This window comes from Zonotrichia leucophrys, chromosome 1, assembly GCF_028769735.1.
Source record: "Zonotrichia leucophrys gambelii isolate GWCS_2022_RI chromosome 1, RI_Zleu_2.0, whole genome shotgun sequence".
Taxonomy (NCBI): domain Eukaryota; kingdom Metazoa; phylum Chordata; class Aves; order Passeriformes; family Passerellidae; genus Zonotrichia; species Zonotrichia leucophrys.
In genome coordinates this window covers 57,487,672-57,511,209 of record NC_088169.1, presented here as the reverse complement: position 1 = coordinate 57,511,209, position 23,538 = coordinate 57,487,672, and positions in this window count along the sequence as shown.

The window sequence follows — 23,538 nt, the reverse complement described above, 5'->3', positions numbered from 1 at the left end:
TGACCCCAGGGCCAGTAATGGTGGGCTACTTGTCTGCAGGACATGAGCCAAGGCAAGGGTCTGGGTCACCAAGTAGCAGAGCTGTGAGAAGTCAGCAGGCTGTACAACATCAGGGATTTAGATGCTCAGTTGTCTTTGTGAGGCAAACCAAATTGTTTTGATTAAAAGAGATAGGCTATGATTGAAATAATTCTTAACTTTTTCCTACTTCTTGCTAATTTTTAAATTTTTTGGTTATTAATTTCCCCTCTGATTTTAGCTGTCGGAATTTTCAATTTTAGAGAAACTGTTTCTGTCCACAACATATTCAAAATAACCAGAACTGGAGCAGCTCGGTCCCTAGAACTCCAGGTTCTCCATTCCCTAGTGAGAATCTTTGAGAAATATAAATTAAAATTAGTTTCAGTGCATTGAATTAATTATTCCATTTATTGGTTATTATCTTGCTTTGTGGTTTTACGTGCCTCTGAACTGTAGATGGAATTAGAAAAGAGAGAATCAACTAATTAATCTTGGGCTTCCAAAAGAGACAAAAGTGTTTGAAAGATGGGAAGAAAATAAAGTAAAACTCATCAAACTGAAAAAAAATAATAAAACTCAAAAAAAAATCTTTAAAAGATCATACAGCTATATAAAACATAAATTTAGTTCATGTTTATGCACTGCAATTATTAAGCATCTGTGGTACATCTCTATTTGTATGTATAGAATTTTAATGCATTGGCAGAAAATGTCGTGTTTCTATAGCACTCTAGAGATTATGAATAAAATATTTAATTCAGGAGGTTGCAATTGCATTTCCTAGATTATTTCACTGACCTTTTCCTAACTTATGTTGGCCCACAGTGGATGCATGAACACTGCCAAAAAATAGAAACACACCATTTGCCAGTCACAGGAAAAAAAAAGATAGGTGTTCAGAAGCAAGTGCTATTCAAAATAGGAATTAGGTAGAAAATGTTTAGAACAGACACATATTGTGAAAATAATTCTTATACTCGAGTAACATATGCCTTGTGTCTAAAATGAAGGATGGCAAATGAGGATGTAGCAGAGATTTTTGATGGTCATTCTGTGTAGAGAAGAACCAAGCTAGGTATTAGACTCACTAGTTTGACTCATGTTGCAGCATAAAAAAAAATTAATTCTGTCAAAAGAAACCACTCTGTACTAACTTTGCCAAACTGCATCTTGACTCTGTGTCGTATCTGCTAAAATTTAGTTTGGTTTAGGTTGGATCTAGGCTGAAGCTGGACATGAATTTTGTAAGGCACATCACATGGTGATGGAATTCCTAGCTTGTGTCTCCACAATCCTAGACATCTCTTCCCATTCACGGTGAGGACTCACCATGGAACAACAAAGCTTCTTCTTAAACCAACATCTGCACCAGTTCTGCTCTAGGTTATGTGTGTAAGTCTGTGCTTACTAGCATTTGTAAAATATGTTTCCTCCTACCACCAGCAAGATATCTATGAAATCATCAGTAGAAGCCCTTCCCATTCAGGGTAAGTTGTCACACCATCTCACCTAAAAGACCTGGGCTACCACCAGCACCACCTGTAATAAGATATCTTTCTCTGTATTTGAAAACAGAAGTGAAGGGGGCTTACGTTTACCTGTAGTTAAATTACATTGATTTACATGAAAAAAGAGAGCAGTGTCTCTGGATACAGAAAGATAAACCATTTTATGCAAAATACTGATAATTTTAATGATTTATATGCATATTACCTAAATTATAGCATGCCTGGAAGATTATACTACACAGGAAACCCATCATATGTTGAACTCTTCTTATAGTCCTGATTTTGTAGAAGATCTATCAAAAACTATTCTGAAAGGGATTTTTTTTCTTTAAACTAATTAGTATTTTATGTTTATTTAAAGAGGTCTAAAGCCCAGCAAAATTGTGGTCTGGCAAAGCTCAGAATTGAATTAATAAACACATCCAGAACTGACTATGCACTAAAATATTTCAATCTTAGTCCTCTAGCAAGAGGGGTATTTAAGCACAAACAAATGAAGATACATCTAGATGATCTGGCACTTTGGCTGCAGTAATTTAGTGAGATAAGATTTAATGAAGACCTAGATAATACTCAGTAGAAATATAAAAAAGAAAGCTTCCCTACTAAGTCATAAAGCAAGAGATTTAGGAGCATGCAGAGGGTAATTGTAAATAAATCAAATTAACTCCCAGTGCAATGCATTTTGAAAAGTTCCACTCTGGAATTTATATACATATGACACTACTTAGAGCAGGAGAAATTACTCTTGAGGTTCTACTTTGCTATTCTTCTGTAGGCACTTAAGCATAAAAAACAAGCTGTACTCACAAGTGTCAATCTGTAAAATTATTATATGTGTTCATCTCCATTCAAGGAGTGCATAGGTTCTAATGTAAAGTTCCACATAGAAGTGGAAAGTACTTAAAAATAAATTTAGAAAGCAGTTTATAGGTTTGTCTGTTTCCAATATGATCCTCAGGACTTGAAAGTGTGTGGGCGTTTTGATTTTGGTTGGGTGGCATTTTTTTGTTTTTTGGTTCTTTTTGGTTGGTTGTTTTAAAATTTAAAAAATTATTATTTTTATTTCTATTATAAATATGATTAAATCCAACATAGTCTGTTACAGGCTTTGGTTAGAATTTTGAAGTGATTCAACGTGTATCTTTTTCTTAAAGTATGAATACTAAAACCATCAAAAGAACTATGAGTAGCTACAGTTACGTTTGAGTGCAAGTTAAAACACCATAATTGGAGTAACATGTTCATATATTCTTAGAGCTGGCATAATTTTCTCTCACTCCTGTGGTCTTCTACTTAGACAAGACAGAACAAACAAGCGTAGTTATTCTCACTTCTCAAGAACAGCTTTTTAAAAATCAGAGCAAATGAGAACACACACATTCCATAAGCAGTCTTCAAATGAAAACAAAAAATTGAAAAAACACCCCATCAATCACATTAGTATACTGTCAGGCCCAATCTTCTACCTCAAGATGCTTTCTGTTAGTAGCACATTTCCCATCCCTTATCTTGGTTTGAAAGGCTGTTTTTCTGGGCAAACTTAAAAATGTAAACCACATTCTTCCAAAATCTTCCATTCTTCCTATAATTGAAACATCACTTTTCTTAAAATATTTCTATATTCGTGTTTCCCTTGGTAATCCTCAATAGTCATTTTCCCCTCATTCCTGAGATCATTCATTCTCCTCTACCCTAACTTTGGAGATTTCTACACCCTTTTTAGATGCTCTTCCTACAGGTTCATGTTGCAGTCCAGCCGGTAGAAAAAACATGAGCTCTTGACTCATTCCCCCAGTAACTTTCTTTTCAGGCAACCTGAGAGTAATTCAGCTGGTCTAGTTTGCATTCTTATTTGAGCATATAATGGAGCACAGTCTTAAAAAGAATCCTTATTCTTTTTGAAGAAAGTCTAGGATCAGTGTCTCAGGCTTGGATATCTGAAGTTGGGTGAAATAAATTGCACTCCATGTAGCTTAACTTTTAGTTCATAGCACAGTAACTGTGTTATCCAAAAGTCAGCTGTTAAACTGCACAGGGTAGAAGATTGTGCTGATGCTTCTGTTTCTCCACACTTTTTCAATTGACAATCAAGTTTTTCCCTTTTCCATTTTTTTAATCTAACATTTTAACCACTTTAAATACATTACACTTCAATATTTTCATGCATTCTTTCCACATTCACCAGTGTGGTTTATGAATCATGATAAAGCCTTGGAAATAAATGTGTTATCACCTTTTATTTTATAGCAAAACTGGAAAAGGCTAGGTTTAAACTAGATATGAGGAAGAAATTCTTTACTGTGGGGATGGTGCAGTACTGAAACAAGTGGCCCAGAGAAGTTGTGGAACTTCATTCCTAGAAGTCTTCAAGACCAGGCTGGATGGAGTTCTGAAGATCCTGGTCTAATGGAAGGTTTCCTGTCCACACTAGGGGATTTGGAACCAGGAGATCTTTCTGGCCATTTGCAACAAAACCATTCTATGACTCTCATAGATAGTGATTCCACTATCTATGGTGTCTTACAGTTTGAAACCCTGAAACTTTTAAATGGCCACAAGGCCTAAGGAAATCTGGAATAAAATAATAAAATAATTTAAAAACACTCCAGCTACACAACAGACGATTCCTCAAATTACACAAAGATAAGTGCATAAATTTATTGCTGAAATATGTGCATAATGGGGGTTGTGTGCCTGAAGTATCCACACTGCAAATGTAATGGAGTAATGAGCCACCTTCACAAACAAGCCAAGGGTCTAGGCAAAATACTGCACTTGGCAATACATAGTACTGGTAAGAAGGCATTGTTCCTAGACTGGAATGACCACAAGTGCACTAACCCCTTTTATTCTGTCAACAATTAAACCCCTCACAGCAGAATTATGAACCCTTTCTAAAAAAGAGGGCCTATACCTCCATTTGAGGGCTCCTGAGAAGATTAGAATTGGTTATTCAAGTAACCTGGTCTGGTGGAAAGTGTCCTTGCCCATGGAAAGGACATGGGGGATTGGAAATAGATACTCTTTGAGTCCCTTCTAATCCAATCCATTCTATGCTTTTATGTCATTTCCATGATGTTGAAAGTGCCTCTTGGGGAATTCTTGCTCTGAAAAAAAAAAGGTTAGCTCTCCTGTTGCCTAGATCTTTAGATGTTATCCAGGTCTGCTTACAAAGTAAGAGTAGCTCTCTGATATTCCCGTTCAAGTTTCCCTAACCTGGGATGCACTTAATACTGCATGTGTCTTTGCACAGCATGTGTGCACTGCATGCACTGAAAACATTGGGATCAGAATCAGCACATGCCTGTACTGCTTCTGGAGGCACATTTTGCAACATGGGGCTAAGGTTTGGCACACTGTGGGTCAATTAAGAGAGCCAGCTTCTGAGTCTGATCCCTGGGCGCTGATTAGGGGTCACGTCTTTCCCTGGCTCTGTGTCTGGACATTTCAAACAGCTCTGTTGAATACACACCTAGGGAGGGGTTTGCTCTGTGCTGAGCTGATGGAAGCCATCTATATATGCCATATGGAATCAAGGCCCAGGTTTGGTTCCTGACACTCTCTGTTACATGTTTTAGACATAAATCTGTCACTTCAAATGTGACTGTGTCCGTCTGCATAGCAATCTGCTCTGACAAGGGTAAAGCAAACAGAGTGGGAAAGCTAAGAAATATTTCAATCCTGTATGCTAGATTAGGCATGGTTTCCTCTCTTTTGTTTTGCTATCTAGATAGTTTACTCCAAAAGAAAGTGAGGTGCCTTAGCAAAGCACAGGGGAAAGGATGAGCAACCTGGTCACTGGCAGAGAGAGAAGCTGGCAGAGTTGCAGCTAGGAGACATAAGCAGGATTTTACAGAATAAAGAGGGGTAGCAGGCAGACATACATGCACAGGGCAATAGTTTGTGAAGCAACAGAGAGCAACACAGGATGATAATCACAAGAACTACCAAAAGAGTCTGTGTAATTGCTATTGTATCTCAGTTTTGGGGAATCATCGTTTTTATCACAGCAGCAGTGTCTTGCAGAGAAGCTGCAGGGACAAGAAACGCATTTACCCTGACCTGGCAGAGATGTCTCAGATACTGACATCTACACTGCAGGCACCTGAATGTGCATTAGTGAACTCCAGCTTTAAAATTAGCTGAGGAAAATGCTGTCCTGAAAATCATGTTCTTGAGCTAAAATACTGCAAAGGCAAAAATTTCATAAATTTAATTTAATCTAGCTAAGGTTTAGAGAAGCCTTACTTAGGTAGAAGAAATAACATGATAGAGGAAACAATAAAAAAAGCTCCTACTGTCAATATGAGAACATGGCCTCATTTAAATAAAAGGAGACTATTCTTGAGCAGTAGACAGATACCTGTTGAAAAGTTGACAATTCTTCCATTAAACCTAGCAGGTTTTATCTTTGCATCTGGCACTATGCATTACATTTATTTTGACAGAAGCTGAGATATTGGGAGTACGCATAAGACGATAAAATCCAACATCAAGATGAGTTGCTGAAAGGTAAGGTCATTAAACAAAATGAAATCCATCTTACTAAACAAGGTTCAAAGGCAAAAAGCAATCTATGAAAATATCAATGAAATACGTTACCTTTCTAGGGAGTAAAACCATAATTTGTCCAAAAAAGAAGAAAAATAATTGTAATGCTAACACTGCTGCTGCGGGTTTTTTCAGCATGTGTAAGTAGTTTTACAATACATTCTTGTGATGTGGAGCCAGGGAAGGAGACAAAAAGATGATGAGTGTGAGGTAAAACTGATTGTGCATGAGATGAATGCTTTCCATTCCTCCCAGTAGTGCAGTTGAGGGTAAGTGCAAGCAAACAGATTTATTCACTTCTAAATTGAGCAGAAGACAGTTTATTTGTTTACTGTATTATAGGAGCACATGCAATTTAGCTAATGTGCTTCTTTGTTGTTGGTTTGCTTTGGTTTTGCATTTTTTTTTAATGCCTTTAAATTTGTGCTGCTGCAGGTCTCCCTGGGAAAGAGCTTTGTCTAACAATGCCTCGAGGAAGAAGTGCATTGAGGCTGTGAAAGTCTGCTTGAAGTAACTATTAGCAAAGAGTAATTTTTGAGGAAGTTTATGTTCAGTGGTCCTAACTAACAACTGGTTGATAATACTGTTGGGGATACTCTTTGCAAAGTGCCCTGTGACAATATGCTTTTTCCCCCCAAGTGTTTTTATACAGTTCATGGAAATCTCTACTTTTAACAGCATGTAAGGAAGTGAATTCCCTGAAGGCACAGGAAATTGCTATCTGAGGAAAGAAGCAGCCCTCAAAAGAAAAGCATTCCTCCTATTTTCTTGTACCAGGGTTTAGTCCATTTCACCTGAAAACAAGCTTGATTTGTTCAACAGTATAAGAAAAATGCCCAGTTAGGGAGAGGCGGTTTCTCATCTTGACTAAAACATTAGCCTAGACAAAAATTCTCACCTGGTAATTGTGTCAGTTCATCTATAGTAACTGATTTTTAATAAATTATAATTTCAATAAAGAGTTGATCATAGGCTAACTTCAATCAAAAATTTAAATAGTTGCACATTATCTGAATTCTTATGCATATATGAAAGTAGGCAGCAACAACATTTGTATGTGAAAATACCTGCTGCCCAAAATGAGAAAGAGTTACAGGAATGGGCATTGTAAAATGAGGTATATTCATCAAATGAAATGTGAAAGTTCACTGTGCTGGTAAATTCTCCCAGTTCATTTGATTTAATGACTCCTCTGATTACTTTTCAAAATCCTGCATTGTCAGTTATGTCAGAAATACACAGATTAAATTACATTGCTGGCATGCATTGACATGAAGGAATTTAACCTCCTCAAGGGTGCAGATTACGTAAAATATATTAAACACTTTCTTTCTATTTTTTGTGATTAATTAAAAGTAAATTAAATGTTGCATTGAAAAATTAACATACTATCTTCATCTAAAGTAATGGGTCACAATTTTACCAACATGTACTGGTTTTGACTGCTCAAGATTATTAAAGTTTCTTTTTGGGCGGGAGGGGGGCAAGGAAAGATACTGGAAGGAGAAAAAAATCACCAAGAGTGATTGAAGGGAAAAAAAGTCAGAATTTAGGCCATAAGTATCTGCTGAACTCTCTCCCAGGAGTAATATTCAATCAGCAGCTATTTAATCTGTGTTGGTAACATACATTTATTTTTGTTGTGGACACTACTGTAGCATGAAATTGGAAGAGGATTTCCTTATAGCTGAAATGTATTACAATAATTTTGTAGTGAAAAGCGAAGTTCCTACTAGCTGGAAGTTTCTTCCTTTTTTTTATTATTCTTCTTTCTGTTCAGCGACAGAGTAACACTGTGTTGTTTTGGTGTGTCTTCACTTCTAGTGTTTTCTTTTGTAGGGTTTAGAGTTAAGTGAAGAGTACAAACACAGACATTGATCTGCAGATTCTTATTTGGAGGGCCAAATATTTAGGTCTTTTTAGGGCTAGACATTTCCTGGCAGAACGTGTTGTATGGGGAAACCACTTGGCTTTACATCCAGTTAAAGGCCAGGCACCAGTTATATTGCTTTTTATGTGAGGTTTCTTGTGTTTCACTAATCCTCAAGGAAGAAAAGGGATCTGGGAAGAGGTTTACCCAGCCAGCACATAAGGAGACAGCACTGAGAACTGCAGCAGTCTCCCGAGCCCATGAAATCTGAAACTCTGCTTGGTCCCTGTAAAAAAAGCAGACTAATTCACCCAGGAGTTTGATGGCGATAGCCCTGTGCCAGCATTCCCTCCTCATCTCATGTGATAGGCAGAGAAAATTGCCACTACTGTAAACATTCCCAGTGTTCATTATTTATCAGTTTTAGGCTTTACAAGAAGTACATAAGAGAGAAAATCTGATAAACCAGATCTATCATCTTCTCAAGACATTCAGAAAACTTTACTTGCATTGTAAGAGAGTTTTACAAAGTCCAGGGACAATATGTTGAAGCCTGTCTAGATCTTCAGTTCTATTTGGGACTTATCTGTGTCATTCTTTAATTATTGATATTTTTCTAACATTAGGCTTGAGTCCTTTGAACTTTTGGCAACACATAATTATGTTTTCTTTTTTTTTAAGTGATAATATTTAAAACCATTTGTGTTCTGTAAAAATCTAGACAATAACCCCTGAGAATCTCAGAAACATCCTGAAGGCAACCACTTCTACAATTCCACATAATTATTTATTTTTTTGCTGCTTTTTAACATAATGCAAGACCTGAAAGTTACTAGTGCTTTTGACACATGTAAGACTGACAATTATGAATTCTATGTACTATCAAGGTATAAAAGAAACATTTTTTTTTAAGTTGAAGAGGTCCCTTCCTTTCTGTCTCAGAAATTACTTTCAAAAACCCCATTTCATTTGGTTGACGGGTTTTTTTTTGCTTCATCATTCACTATTGTACAGCACTTTGCTTCATTTCTGAATTCCATCTCTCCCAGATGGTTGTTAATTGATAGGAGATGACTTTCACATTTACCATTATAGCTGAAATAATGTTCTGAAATTCAAAACTTAAATATTAAAACTACACATTAGGCAGAAACGTCCAGAAGGTTAGACAATGGTATAATTTGTCAAGGGAGAAAAAGTTGAATCATCATTACAACTAGAATTGAAGAACAGGCTAGATAAAACAGATTATTGGGAGATTATAGTAAAGGGCAAGTACCAGCTGCCCTCTGTTGCTTCCTGTTTTCTAATTTAGCACGGATAACATGTTATGCATAACAAGGACGATCTGTGATACTCCATAATCCATACCTTGCTATGATATTGGAAATAGAAGAAAATGCTGGCCAAGTGATAAAGTATATATGTTTATGTATATAATACAGTTTGCAATACCTAAAAATGACATTAAAAATTGCACCCTGCAGCCCTGAGTTTCAGCAATGATGGTGTGTAATATTGTACAGGGCACCAATGCCCTTTCAGAGGTGCAGTAATCCTCACACACATGCATTCAAGCACTTTCTTATTAAATGCTCTTACTCACTTCTAAAACCTTTATGTTCTAAACAAGTGCAATGTGTGGGAGAGAGACAACTTACATAGATATACTGTGCCTGCTGCACTTTTAATTAATTTTTAGATTGAAAATAACTACAAGGGAAATATATGGGTAAGGGAAGACAGGGAGTATTAAAGGAGTTTTTACCACTCTATTTATGTACTTTATTTCAAACCTTGTCTCATAAGAAACACAGAGCTTGTTTCATCAAAGAGAGTAACTATACAGTCTCATTTCAGCATATGTCAGTGTAATTAACAGCGTGTTTTTCAGAAAAACCTGACCAGGATTTTACCATAGTTTCCTTATAGAGACAAGCCTTCCTCCCCAGCTCCAACACTCCTCTAATTAAAATGACTGTGACATTTCAGGACTCCCCTTTTCCTTATGCATGCTACCTAGACAATACATCTTAATTTAACATTGATTATTAGTGCAGATATCACAGTGCCCACTGAATTTGCATTAGCCCTTGATTGTGACAGATATTAGCCCCCTGCACCACCTCATGTAACACTGTGTAACCGAGCTCTGCCTCCAGCTTTTCCAGTTCATAAATCCCAGGTGGAATTCCTCCCCCATTCACCGATAAATCCTGCCTGCTCCATAGGGCTGAGTCCGGGCGGGCGCATCCCGGCAGGAGCGGCGCCCGTAGTGCGGGCTCGGGCACGCAGCCTGACTGCCGATGGACCCGGCGTGTCTGCCGCGGGAGGGACCCTGGCACTGCCCGAGCATCTCCTGAGCCTTTATGTCACCTGCAGAGCGTACATGGCAGCTGCATTGATGCCACGCGTTTCGGGCCGGGCTCAGCGCCGCGCAGGGCAGCCCGTGCGGGGCTCAATCAGCCGCGGTGTCCCGCCCGCCCGTGGCCCGGACCGAACCTCCCCGGGCTCCTCTCTCTCTATTGCTGAGCATGCCGAGCCGCCGATTTCGGCCAAACACCGTCTCTGCTGGGGCTGACTTCCCGGCGGTAAGCTGAGCTGCAGCCCTCGGCTTTTAAACTGGAATTAAGGATAGATCTTCCCTTCCAGGATATTTTTGCTAGGTATTTCTTTCTTGAGACAGTATGACTCAGCTTGAAGCTTTGTTTTTCTGTTTTCTTTTTTTCTCTTTTTTTTTTTTTCCTGATAAAAACCACCAAAACTTTTACATTAAAAATTTTACATTAGCAGTGTCCCAGAGCATTAATTTATCAGCGCTCATTTTGCTTATGCGCAGCTTTATGCAGGAATATATGAAAACGCCTGCATGTAAATTGCTTTTGCGTTTGATGACTTTTGTGGACAGAAAGAAAATAACATCCACAAACAGCATCTGTGTGCTCAAATTAAGAATTTGTCACTGCTTCCATTCAAATTCTTAAGCATGAAAACATTTTGCAAATGACAAGAGAAGGACAGATCTGAATTCCTTCACAAAAGCTGGCACTTGTTTTTTTTCCTGCATTAGAAAGCTTTCACAACTTAACCCTTGGTGTTCCAAAATTTTTAATTTCTGTAATTAAAACAATAAAAAATAAACACACACATCATTTCAAGACACACACATGAGACTGAAAAAATGAAAACTATATCAGATAAGTCACACATTTTTACATAGACCTACACAGGTATGGACTAGAATAGCTAAAATCCTTTTAGCTAGGATAAAGTTGATCTATGTAATTGGTGACCTTCCATAAGCCACCTCTTTTAGCATACAACAGCCCATAGTTTTTGTCTCTTACCAGGGCCAAAAAATTTAGTTACAATCTATTAATAAATATTTGTCCTCTATCTCTACAACAATTTACCTGAAAACATTGGTTCACAAAGCTCTTGGGACCTTTTCTCCTGTGGCTTCAAAATACTCAAAATAAAATATAATAATAGAAATATAGAGATCATTTTGAGAACACAGGTACTACTACAACCAACAGAAATCTTATCCTTTCTGGTTTTAAGATTGCTGAGAGAAGTATCTCCTGCTGATGCTGATTTTTTTTTTTTTTTTAACTATACTGGCACACTTGACTGGAGGTAAAATTCAGTGTCAAACAGATGCTGGAGGCACCATACAAAAGTTCATCATCAGTTATTCTCCACTTCATAAAATATGCTTGCTTCACCATATCATTCCTATGACTCTTACATATTATTTAACTGGTTTTTCCCCATAGGAATGCCTTTCTCCCTATACTTGGCATTATCCATTCTTTCCTGTGAAATATGTGCCAGTGTTGTCCTGATTTGTCGTGTGAAATTCTCTCCGAAGTTGGTGAGAAAGATGGAAAAAGACTTCCTAGCAGTACCTGTTGCCAATAAGATGAGGGTTAAAGGTGGTGGATGACTCATCCCTAGAAACATTCATGGCCAGAGTGGATGGTGCTCTCAGAAACCTGATCAAGTTGAAGATGGGCCTACTCATAGCAAGGGGCTTGGACTGGATGGCCTTTAAAGGTCCCTTCCAACCCAAACCAGCCTATGATTTCTCTGCACAGGTTAAGCAATTGTGTTAGTCTGAGTTTATATAGTCTGAAGTCTGGTACTTCATTGGCAGAATTTAATTATCCACCATGATCAGTCTCTTACTCCAAAAGGAAGGAGCAATTGTACATCACAAGGTGTTCTTCTTTACCCCACGCTGCTATACATCATATACACATATATATATATTCTACCAGCAAATATAAATCATGCACTTCATCTAGAAAGCCACTAAACCAGTAAGTAATTGCTTTCTTCAGTGTTCGTGCTACACTGCACATGTTATCTGCCATGTAACTGCTACTCAAACAGTGACAATCCAAAGGGAGGCATTAAACACCTTTTATTGTCTTCACATAATTCTATTTTCCATCCCTTTTAAGCTTTTCCAGATGCAAGTCACTCAATTTTTTGTGCTTTTCGGCACAGTAATTTGACATTCATTCACAATCAGGTGTCTAGTTTATTTTATGTACCTGCTGCATAATTATACAGTTCTCCTTGGTATTGAAAGTGTGTGTATAGTAGAATAAGTTTGCTAAAAATAACATAATTAGAGCTCCTAATATTGTCTATGTTCCCTTGACAGTAATAGACCTTTCAAGAATGTTATCCCTCAATACTTACTATAACTTTTTTTTTCACATGTTATTCTTATAGGACACCAAGAGAAAGTCAGTTATCTTACAGTTCTGGACATGGAATGCCCAGAGGACTTCTGGATTACAATAAGTTAACCAGAATTGACAGAGACGCATCAGATCCAGTACTTCTTCACAAAGTAGTAGAATTTCATATATCATAACTTCTTCCAGAACAAGGTTAGAATTTATGTTGGGGAATCTGCCATGAAGAGTTTACTGAGGAATTCGTCTGCTCTGGAGAATCCCAGTTTACTCAGCCTATGATAAGACTCAACAAGAAAAAAAAAAAACAAAAACAAACAAACAAGGAAGAAACAAAAACTATCCCAAACTATAATCATTTAATTCAACCTGCCAATTATTGTTTTCGTGAAATGTCACTTTGCTCAATTCTGGTGTCAGTGCTTCCCCTCCAGCAATAGAAAATATTTTAACTCGCTTACCTACTGAGATTTAAACAAATCTGTCTACTTCTCAGTTTGTTCATGCTCCAAAAATTTACTCTGTACTGTGTGATAGAATCAATTAATTGCAGTATAAAGTACTGATTTCTGTCAAGGGTTTTACCCAAGTTGTAATATTTTCTATTGTCAAAGATCTACATCTTTCTCCATGTGAAAACCATTTTATAAATAGAATTTTAGTAAGAGCCAATGCAGTATTAGTGAGGTTTTTGACCTAAAAAATAAATGTTATGAATTTTGGGCAGGAATAATCTGAAATTTAGAGGCAGGAGTGAAGATAATAATTTGGTTTTAAAGTTCTAATGAACTATATAGTAAAATTGAATTACGCAATTAACCTTGGATGATAAACACTGGTAGAAGGCAATTTTTTAACTCTCCAGTTTCCCCTGTCTCTGAAGTAATGAGCAGTTCCAGAAGGGCATCAATACTTTTCCTTCCATGTTAAATCCACGTTTCTTTTCATATTTAAAGAACAAACTGGTGTGGAGAAAATGAAATATATGGTAAAGAGAAATGGGCAGGGAAAAAAAAAAATGAGTTTTTTCTGACAGCTTATTAGCAATTAAAAAAATACAAAACTCATATCACAACAAACTGAGACTCTCCTCTCTGTAGGAGAAAATTCTCATTCTCATGTATAATTTAACTTTGTCATGAATTCTTAACAGACCTGTAAATTGAAAAATCAACATCTACTCAGGGATAGCAGGTGAAGGACGTACAGACTGGCACCAAATTTCCATCAGCCTTAACATGACAAAAAAAAGTTCTTACCATGTTTCCTGTTATTGTAAATATGTCCTGTGGAGACAAAACATTATAATTGTCTCTTTTTTTTTTTTCTAAGCATATTTATATACAACCTTTAAACCTTTATAAGCAGCTCCCTCTAGATTTTTCATTTAGTATCACAAATATACGAATTTAGATGTGGAATGCAGGAGGGTATAGAAAGTTAAGCCCCATCTTCCTTCCATGAGCTTCATAGCACAAAAAACAACAATGTAGCATAAAGCACCTGCTGATCCTTCATATTTGTTTGTGTAGGAATTAGCTGCTACACAAAGGCTGCACTTCTGAATAGACTCTACATGTCTTTTGTAAATTTCTCTTTGACTCATATGGAGCTGCTTTGAAAAGGAAACAGCCTCAATATTGCTCTAGACACAAGATAACAAAACGTGAGCATTAAAGGGCACTGTGAGCATTAAAGGGCAAATTGCCATCCACTCAACAAATCTGTGCAGAATTTCTCCCAGTGGTTTTCATGGAGTGACACATTAGCTAACAATCACAATTTAACTCCGTTTGATCATTAGCAAAAGCAAGAAGGAATGTTTTCATTTCTGTACTACAGCTACTACAGCTTCAGTCAGAAGACTTTGGAATTTAGCCACAAAACAATCTCAATTTGAATCTTTGGAAGACAGCTTTAGCATGGACATTAAAATTCCAGAGCAAACTCTGCAGACAAGAGTACTCATGAGACAGCCTCATGTGCCCTCATATGGAGGTGTGCCTTTTCTATGGTTACATAGTTCATTTGCATGGAGACATAACAATTTCAGCCTGTTCCATTTTTGCCTCTCCTTCTGTAAGTTTAAAAATTAAAATGCTGCAGGACAGAGCATGAGGGTTATAGTCTCATGAGCAATTAAAGTCTGGGTGGTGAATTTACTGCAGTGATAATATTGTGGTCAGTTATTTCTGTCCTAACTTATGAGCTTCCGTGGAGCATCTGGCTTGTGTCTGCGAAAAGTTCTCATATTTAACTTTTGAAGAGGACTTATCACCTGGTTATACCGTGAGACTCAAATCATAAATCTCCCTTTTCAACAACAAAGATTTGCTTGGGTGACTCTCAGATAGCAACATCTGCTTACGCAGCAAATGAGAACTCTCTTCCCATAAAGAATGCGGTTCTGAGTATCTCAGGGTATATGGTGTCATAAAACCCACAACTGGAATAAATTATATGTTTCAAAGGTAACTTATGTAGGTGACAGACTGTTCATCATGTGATTTATATAACTTAATTCTACAGAACATATATACTTTATTTATGATTTATTTTTCTGGATTCTGCTTTCATGTATGTACACAAGATATTTTTCCCAGCTCTAATTTCATTTGCAATTACTTCTGGCCTCCCTTTAAGGTCTGTACACCATTAAAGACTGACACAAATCAGCTTACATAAAGCAATTCCAAAGGGACAAGTAATATCAATAATGCAAATACAGGAGTGACTATATATACAAAATACACATTAGAATAAAAACCAAGTAAAAAGGGGTATGTTTCCTCGGCAGATTGGGATAAAATATAGCCCTTATGGGTTCCACACCCTCACCCCCACCTTCATTTTAAGGTTACAATAAAACTATCAAAATAAAATATAACTTATCTGTAATGGGACAACCATATGTTAAGGAAAATGCAATTAACATTGTTCACATCTTTATAGGTCTTTCGATCTCCCCTGTTAACCTAAAACATCCATGGTGTAGGTCTAGCCAGAGTATGAGACCACCTGCAAGAGACATTTTCTGGAAAATAATCTCAGAAAATTATGGTTTCAGAGAATAGAATAGCAAATTGATGGCTCAAGACTCAAGTTGCCATGACCCACCTCTGCATCAATTTATAACAGAAATATTTTCAGCCAAACTATATTAGATATTCAGAAAAAATAGCTCAAATTTGCTCAAGAGCAGACAGACTGGTGGGCAGAAGAGAATCTATTTCTTCTCAAAATTCATCCCAATAGAAATTTTTTTCAATAGGAAAGACCAGCCCTTTTAGAAAGTGTTGACTAAACTAATTTTTGTTAAAGACAAGAAAACAGTGCCTTTAGTAATATTTATCATGAATAGCATATCTCTGTATAGGCAATGCAATACCTGGAATAAGGATATTATTTTGCTGATCTGTACTTCGAGGGACAGAGCTGACAGTTTCTCTTGGAGAAAAACTAATGCTCATAACTAAGCACATCCAGTGACTTGAAACCTATTGTTTCTCAAGTATTGGGGTAGCTTTTTTTTAAGTTACTTAGTATTATCAAGACTTTGAACTCTAAGCTACAAATGAACCTGTTTTCTGCAAAACAGTAATTGGTGCAAGCTACAAACTTTTGCAGTTGTATCTGAAAAATTCATCCAGAATTAGTTCATGACTTGATATGTGCATTTAAGATAATATTCTCTCTTTTCACACCATTCAAGAGAGTGATAGCAAAATGAGATAGCTCTCTTCTCATTAGGGAATTCTTTATCTACTGATTGTCAATATTGAAAGTCAGGGCATTTTCCCCCAGCACTCATTATTCAGTGATGGTTGTAGTTTCAAGTCCATTTCCTTTTTTTATGTGCATAAAGAAACAACTAGAGAGGTTCAGCTTGCCAGAAGTATCCTGAAGCAAAATCATCCATTCCGAATCAATGATGAGTTAGACAGTGCCCAACACCTGTTCAATCAGTGGGAAATAATTCAGCACAGGTGTTAATGGCAAGTCCAGTTTGCATAACTGCAGCTTCATGCCCTGGAAATTCAAAAGGTCATCATCAAGATTTTACAAAGACAAACTAATAAGCAAAAACTTTGTAACAGTTACACAATAAAAATAATGTTACCAGATACTTAGATTTTAGATAGCATTAATTGACACAATTATAAAATGAAGCAATTATAGAAAGTGGAGGTCTCTAAGCTGTCTTTTGGTGCATCCTTAGCTGATTAATTTGGAAAACTATTCTGGATTGTTGTGTGAAAGTTAAATTACTGTTCTGACTAAATTTTAAGTCTGGATACAGCCCATTACTTCAGAACATTTGCATAGAATTTACAGCAATAGTTATTTTAAAACACATGTGATAATAAATCTACTTTTAAAAAGAGTGCGTTCTAACTTAATCTAAGCAAGTTTTAGTTCAGGTTGCAAGAAATCGTTGGGGTCATTGAGTCATCTAGCAGGTTGCTTGCTCACTGACCAGCAGAGATTTAATTCTCCCAGGAGAAGTATCCACAACCTTTCTGGGCAATCTCTTCCAGTGATTAACCACCCTCTCTTAGGACTTTTTTGTTTAAATCCAGGGTAGATTTGCTTTGCTGCAACCTGTGTTCAGTACTTCTTGGCTTTTTGTTGTGTACATCTGTCAAAAGTCCCTGTGGCCAACCCTTTAGGCAGCTGTGCACGGCAACGGGATCCCCCACAGATATTTCTTCTTAAGACTGAATAAACCCAGCTCTCAGGCTCTCAGTTTTCTTTACGTTCTCTCTTGCTCACGTCTCTCAGTTCTGTTCTTCAGCCCCCAGCTATGACGGCAACTCTCCTCTGGACTCATTCTACTTTGTCAACATCTGCCTTGCACTGGGCAGCCTGCACTGAATGCACTGACCCACCTGTGCTGCTCTCACAAGTCCCACTGGGCAGTGACCACTTTCCTCAACCTGCCACTGTGTTCTTCCTCCTGCAGCCCAGCCTGCCAGCATCCCCAGGGCACCCTGCTGACCCATGTCCAAGTTATTGCCCTCCAGGACCCCTGCCCTGCACTGCAAACCCCCCAGCTCCCCCATTTCTCTGAGGTGAGAGCTGGCTCCCAGCTGTACTGGGGCAGGGGGTTATTCCACCCCATGTGCAGGACATTGCATTCCTCCCATATGAACTTCATGGGGTTTTTTATCCATCCTCTCTCCAGTCTCTCAAGGTTTCTCTGAAGTGCTTGCTCTTTAAGGTATTGATTGTTCTGATCAATTTGGTGTCATCATTTAACTCGCTCTAGGTAAAGAAATGAAGACTGACAAAATGGAAGATCTTCACATGTTAAACAACTGATTGGAAGAAAGAAAACAGAAAGTACGACTATTTCACCATTACCCTCAGCCAAGTCCTGTGGGATTATATGTTGAAGTCCCTGCTGCACAACATATCCATTACAGGGCTGGAAAAGGGGCTGAACAGTGAAAAGCAGCATTCGTTGTCAGTACCAAGATACCTCCAGTAATGAAAATACTGCTCAGTTGTGGAGATTTGCAGTCTTATTTTTTTTTCTAAGATGCAGGAAGCCAAACTCCAAACCAAGAGACATATGTTTAATATACATAAACATATTAATATATCCGGGAAATATATAGGCCCTAAAATAAAATAATTTATGTTTAATACTGACTATTGATAATTGTTATTTTTTGATCAAAAATAATTTTGTGAGATTTTATGGTTATAAGCATGGCTTTGTTTGGTGTTCAGATAATTTTCATTATGAGATGGAAGTTCCTAATTATTTTTATGTCCTTTACCAGCTAGTATATGCATATGCTATCAATGCTTTTCAAATTAATGCCATACAGTTATCATGGTGTGCATTCTAATGCATCTTACTCAGTGATCTAATTTATGTCTTTTTCCTAAAAAGTGCCAATGCAGTTATCTGAAAGCTGCAAGTGTCCTTTAAGCCAAGTCTGAGAAACTCAAGATCCATTTAAAGTATGATATCCCTTTTCTCTCTTTTATTTATCCTTTACCCATAAAGCATGTCATTCCTGTACCTGTTATCATTAGTTAGTGCTATATTCATCCATTGCCTTTTAATGTATTGCCATTAAACTGGATGGCAAACAGTGGGCAGGGAAAATGATATGGTCAGTGCCCTGGGGATGTAACAGTAATGGATGGATGGACAGTAATGATTCACTTACTGCAATCAGTGCTACTCCCAGTCAGTTTTGTGATGCAATATTAGTTGCAGAAGAGATATCAGATGAGAGAAAAAAAATTAGAAAAGTAGATTAGCCTACATAAATGGGAAGGAAATAGCAAATAGTTGTGGCTTGAACCCTTCTGTTTATTGCTGGGTTTTAAAGTTCGGAAATAGATGAAAATTATAGGAAGCACTAAAATGGAAATTAGCTTTTTCAAAAAGTTCAAGGTTGTTGTAGACATTCTGAAAGAAAATTATGTCTGTCCTTAATGCTTTTACTACAGGTCTGAAGACATAACAAAGCAAGGTGAAACAAACGGACAAGTTATGTTTTTTCATCCCAGATGAAGGCTGAGTGTCATTGGACCTGGAATAACTTCTATGAACTGCATTGGGGTGTTGAAATAAAGTAATTTTGATCAAATCCTCTCAGATCAGCTAAGGAAAATAAAGCCACAGAATAGAGTAAAATTACCCATGTACACCAAATAGCAGCAGCATAAGTACTCCTCTAGTAAGGACATACTGAGCCAGTTTAAAGCATGGTGAAGTCCATAGGACTAGCAAAAGCTTCATTAGGGTTCTGCATGTGTCTTTTCTTCAAATTCCTTACTTCTAACTCATATAATGATAGTGAATTACCTGCCTTTTACTTCAGCTGTTTCAACTACTGGGAGAATATCCTGATAATGATGATGAGATTTTTTTTAAATGCAGCGCACTGTAAAACACAAAGGAAACACAAGATGGGGTAGAATTGAGTAGAAAGTTCAGAGATTAATAAAATGGCTCTATATAAATGTTCATCTACAAAAGAACTTTATAGTCATTAGAATATTGAATTTATAATTAATTAATTAATCCATTGACACAATACTTTTTCAATGCCTTTTTCCCTTTGAAATCTATTTTTCTGGTGTCACGTCTGGATAAAGGGTGGTTTGCAAATACTTCTTGGAAGAATTACTAAGCAAAAGCAGACTGAACAGGAGGTGTAAAAAAGGCATTTATTTTTGATTGATAGAAGGATGCAATGCTGTAAGAATAATAAACAGTGTTTAGATAGCAACATAAGAAGCTTTACAACTGTTTGACAAAATACCTTTGTTACTATATACATATAACAAGAAACTGAATGCTACTTTAGCTTTATAGAGTTTAATTTGTTTTTCTTCTGAAAATGGGCAAATATAACAGCTGTTTCCAGCCTTCAACTTTACAAACTTCACTCTCATCTAGCAAAGTATTCTGCTAAGTTCCTGAAATTGGAGGTAAAGATGCAATTTCTGTACGTGTTAAACCAAATTGGAGGTAAAGATGCAATTTCTGTATGTGTTAAGCCCCAGAATTATGAAGACTATAACAACTGAAGAGTTTAAAACTGTATCCACTGTATCCAAGTACACTTCTTGCAAAGCTTAAGTGATGCATGTAATTACATTTTTCAATTCCATATAATATTTTCTAGCACACATGCATGTATATTACAGTTCTCTAGCTAAACATTCATTCTCTGTGCTCTTATGTAATCTAAGATTTTAAAAAATGCAATTTTCAAGCAAACAGAATCAAAATAAACAAAGAATGCAGATGTAATCTACAAGAGCAGAGCTAAATGTAAACCTCTTTGCCAATAAGACATGTTCCAGCATAGGAAAGCCTGTTCTTCCACGGAACGTGGGGAACATGGGCAAAGCAACAATCTCTGCTGAAAAAGGAATTGCTGCTCTGCTTCTACCCATTTTCCATGTCTGATGATCAGTGATTTTTTAATATAAACATGGTACAGTAATTGATTAAAATAACCAAATTCTTTTCTGCTCCATCAGTTATATTACTGTTTTAGTTCAAATCCACAAGCAGCTATTTAGAAGTTAAAGTAAATACTTTCCTTATTCACAAGGGAAAGTTATACATTTACCATTTTTCTGCTGCAGAACCAATCTCTTTGTTTCTCATACGAGTTTGTGCTGGATGGCTTGGGAATGCAGGAAGTTATGCATTGCCCTGGAGTTCAATAAGGTTTGGACAGATTTATGGATGAATGGCATGCTCAGGCATAATACAAAACACAGCCCACGGTACTCCCCAAAATCAATCAGTTTGAAATCTCTTCCTTTCCTCTCATGTCTTATCAAGAAGAAACATCCCATAGCATCGTCCAAAACCTTGGAATTTTTCTGCTCCATTAAAATCCCCAGACAATTACCTCCCACGTCCTGCATGTATTGAGTGCTATTTTTCATGTGGGTGCAGCCAGTGTAAGACAAAAAGAGAAGGTCCATGCAAATCTTTGTTTAAGACAAATAGTAGTACAGTCAGAGCAGGTTAGATGCTTATTTATGCCAGAAGGGAAATTAAAATTTGTCTGCAGTTTATAGTAATTCACAGGATTTTAATAGTTTATGAGAAGAATTACTGGGCCAAGATGAATTGTCAGTCTTCAAGTCAGGGCTGCAGCTCAAAAGGTAAAGCAAGTATTTGGTTTCTACGAAATTAATAAACTAATTGAACTCAAACCAGGAGGAGCAACCAATGTTTTTACTCAGGATTTTTTTCTTTTTTTTCTTTTTTTTTCCAGATAGGGTTACACTGGACCATAAAAAATCACCTCTAAATGTATCTTTTTGGTACTTCAGCATAGCCCATCATTTTCAGAGTACCATAGAACTCTGGCTCAAGAGAATTTTTTTACTTCAAGCTAATTCTGCTTTGGAGAGTTTTTTTAACAGCTTTTTTAGATTAAACTTAACTGACTTGCATATCTTAGATGCTGCAAAAAAAAATAAATTCTTCTTGGTCATTGTGCTACCCAAACGACCTTCTTGATCATCCTGGTCACTATAATAGACATTATTGAGAGGTTTCGAGAAAATTCATCCCTGCTTTGCAGAAAGGTCCCTTAGAAAGATAGAAATGTAGAAGTGTCAGGAAGTTATCATTTTGCAATAAAAAATAGGTTTCACATCACTAATCTGCTTATAATTACAGTGATGAGACTTGCACACACCTTCAAATTGCTTCTCATTTCTTTGCTGCTCCATCCAGCCAAGACCAGCGTTCAGCTGTCTTGTTCCCTTCAGAACTGAAAAGCAAGAAACAAGTGCTCCCAAGATACTAACTAGTACAAAGCTAGGGCACACAGCAAGTGGAAAAATCAACAAAATACTTATCAGATAGTCTTCATCCCCAAATTTCTCCTCACGTCATCAGATCAATCTCCACAGAGCAAAATTGTCTGGTGCTCCATATGAAATCAAATTGTTTTGGCTCTAACACAAGTATTGAAGTATTGTTCCCTCAACACTTCAAGAAGCCATGGGCAGAGTATATTCTTTGCCCTAGACTCCTGTCATGCCTGTCCTGAAATAAATAAATAAATTAAAAAATAGTTGTAGCTGCCTGGAGGCTGAAATGACTTTTAAACTATTTTACTAGTGTTATTGCTGGGCTTGTTGTTGTTTTTATTTCATGCCTAAAATGCTAGCTGAAAAAATTTTAAAGGTCTGTTGCTGAGGGTGATGTTATGTGTCTGAAGAAAGCATCACAGATGGAGTCAGAACAGCTACCTCTACTAAAGTTAGCTATCCTCTGTGTTCTCTCTTCACCTAAGGGGCAAGAGCAAGTCCATATTTTCCTGCTCTGCTTTACCATGTCGCCAATTTCTTATGAGATGCCTCTTGTCTCTCCAGCTGCTTGTGGCAGCAAAGCCTAAAATGAAACTTAAACTTGCCCTGTTGAGGAGCTGAGGCCTGGAATTTGGTTTAGTGTTCTTTATTGTTTACAAGTCACCTAGATTCGTCCAGTGTCATATCTAAAATATGTTTAATTAAGTTGTTAGTTGTTGATTTCAGATGACTTCTGATCACACTGACAAGAGTACATAGGTAATTGCTAAGCAGGAGCTCAGAACAACAGAAGAATTCTAAGAATTACTGCAATTATGTAAAATCATGCAGAACCAATAATAAGGAAAAATTAAATTTCCCCCCACCCTGAAAATACAGGAATAAATGGGAAAAAATGGAGAAAGAGAACCATACATATTAATGAGACAGCACCATCTAATCAAAACCCATTGTCTTCTGCCAGCTCAATCAACAAATTATTATAGAGGATAATGTTACTCTTAGGAACTGTAAATGTTTATAAACAGCCCAATTACTATACTGTAGTAACTCATACTCAAATGCAATCGGGTTTAATATTTTATCAGAAGAACAGAAGAAGAAATTTGTATAAGATCAAACAACCACATAGACAAAAGTTTTGTTTATGTTGAATAAATTTGTTATATTTTAAATAAATGTATGTGAATTTTGTTAGTTTCTCAATAGCACAAATAAAAAAAAAAAACAAACATCAGGTTGCCAATCTCTAAAGATTGTCCAGACTGCAACAATCTTAAATCCCAAAACCCAGAAAGCACCCTAAAATCCCAACTGGCATAGTATCGGCTCTTGTTTAAACAACCAAGATGTGCCAGTCAGTTGTAGGACAAGATATTCAAATTCAGTCAATATGTGTTACTCCAGTAGCCAGTGAGGAAGGTTCCACTGAATTTACTGAAAAAAAATAAATAGATGGACTTCAACTGTCATCTTTACCAAATTTCTCTGAAGTGTGTTTAAAAGCTCTATTAAATGCACCCCCGCTTTCAGGTACATTTAAAAGGCATTAGTATAG